This window comes from Ovis aries, chromosome X (assembly GCF_016772045.2).
Source record: "Ovis aries strain OAR_USU_Benz2616 breed Rambouillet chromosome X, ARS-UI_Ramb_v3.0, whole genome shotgun sequence".
NCBI classification, from domain to species: domain Eukaryota; kingdom Metazoa; phylum Chordata; class Mammalia; order Artiodactyla; family Bovidae; genus Ovis; species Ovis aries.
This window is the reverse complement of record NC_056080.1, coordinates 12,625,266-12,627,329: the sequence shown is the minus strand read 5'-3', so window position 1 is coordinate 12,627,329 and position 2,064 is coordinate 12,625,266. Positions and strand designations below refer to the sequence as shown.

Genomic DNA, 2,064 nt, shown 5'->3' with positions numbered 1-2,064 from the left:
ACTTACATGCAAAACAGTAACAGACTCATAGACTTCAAAAACAAACTTATGGTTACCAAGGGGGAAGAGGAGGAGGGATAAATATGGAGTTTGGGAGTAACAGATACACAGCACTACAAATAAAATAGGTAAACAACAAGGACCTAGGGTTTTAGCACCTGGAACGGTACTCAATATGTTAATGATAACCTGCTTTTCCTGTGGGAGCCACCAGACTGAGAGGCGTGTGGCCTTCTCTCCTCACCATGGCGTGTGCTCATCCACGGATATCAGTGTACTCTGAAAAGGGGTGGGGGGTCATCTGGCAAAAATGTCAATTTGCCTGCTGTGTTCAAGGCTCCCATTCGACCAGATATTGTTAACTTTGTCCACACCATCGTGTGCAAAAATAACAGACAGCCCTATGCTGTCTGTGAATTATCAGGTCATCAAATCAGTGCTGATTCTTGGGGTCCTGGCAGATCTGTGGCTCAAATTCCCAGGGTTCGAGGTAGCGGGAATCACCATTCTGGCCAGGGTGCTTTTGGAAATAAGTGTTGTGGGGGTTGCATGTTTGTGCCAACCAAGACCTGGTGATGTTGGCACCTCAGAGTGAATACAGCACAGAAGTGATATGCCACCTGCTCTGCACTGGCAGCGATTGTCTTATCAATGCTAGTCATGGCTAAAGGTTATCATCTAGAGGAAGCTCCTGAACTTTCTTTGGTGGTTGAAGGCTACAAGAAGACCATGGAGGCTGTTTTGTGTCTCAAGAGACTTAAGGTCTGAAATGATATAAAAAAAGCTCTATGCTTCTCATAGAATGAAAGCTGCCAAAGGTTAGATGGAAAACCGCCACCGTATCCAGCACATGGGACCTTCCATCACTGATAATGAGGATGGTGGCATCATCAAGGCCTTCAGAAACATCCCTGGAGTTACTCTGCTTAATGTAAGCAAACTGAACATTTTGAAACTTGCTCCTGGTAGTCATGTGGGATGTTTCTGCATTTGGATGGGAAATGCTTTCTGCAAGTTAGATGAGCTGTATGGCACTTGACATAAAGCAGACTCCCTCAAGAGTCACCACAACCTCCCCCATGCACAAGATGCTCAGTACAGACCTTAGCAGGATCTTGAAAAGCCAGAGATCTAAAGAGCCCTCCAAACAACATGCAATAAGATTCATCACTGAGTCCTAAAGAAGAATCCACTGAAAAACCTGACAATCATGTTGAAGCTAACCCCATACGCAAAAATCATGCCAAGAACCACAAAATTTGGATGAATAGGACAGCAGCAGCACTAGAAGCCAAATCAGATGAGAAGAGGGTTCGAGGCAAGAAGCCTGTAGTGGGAAACACAGGAAAGAAGGTTGTTGGCATTAAGGAGATGAAGACTGGTGGGTAAAAAAGCTGCAAGGACCAAGAAAGCAGAAGCTAAAAAGAAGCCCACAGGAAAGAAACCCACCATAGAGGAAGAGAAGGCTGCTGCATAAACTTCAATTTGTTTACCCCGTAAAGGTCAAATCATTTTGGACAGCTGAATTTGAATAAAGACCTGATCAAAGAGGTAGTAAGAAGACATATAATAACTTTAATGGGAAAGAATCTGAAAGAGAATATATATTATATATATGTATGTATGTATAACTGAATCACTTTGCTGTACACTTGAAACTAACACCACATTGTAAATTAACTCTACTTCAGTTTTTTAAAAAAATGATACATTAATATTTTGGCTGAGGAATTGTAAGGGTGCCAGTGCCTTCTCCAGTACAGGTTTGGGACATGGTGTGTGTGTGTGTGTGTGTGTGTGTGTGTGTGTGTGTGTGTGTGTGTGTTCCCTGGAGGCTCAGACGGTAGAGTCTACCTGCAATGCAGGAAACCAGAGTTCTGTCCTTGAGCTGGGAAGATCCCTGGGAGAAGGAAATGGCAACCCACTCCAGTATTCTTGACTGGAAAACCCCGTGGACAGAGGAGCCTGGAGATCTACAGTCCATAGAGTGGCAAAGAGTTGGACATGACCAAGCAACTTCACTTTCATACACACACACACACGTGTATAAATATGTGTGTGCGT

General features: G+C 43.8%; 1 pseudogene; it reads left to right on the top strand.

Moving 5' to 3' along the window:
- The first annotated feature begins 245 nt into the window (after window positions 1-245).
- LOC101121398 (large ribosomal subunit protein uL4-like) lies at window positions 246-1,477 on the top strand (annotated as a pseudogene).
- Window positions 1,478-2,064: the final 587 nt, after the last annotated feature.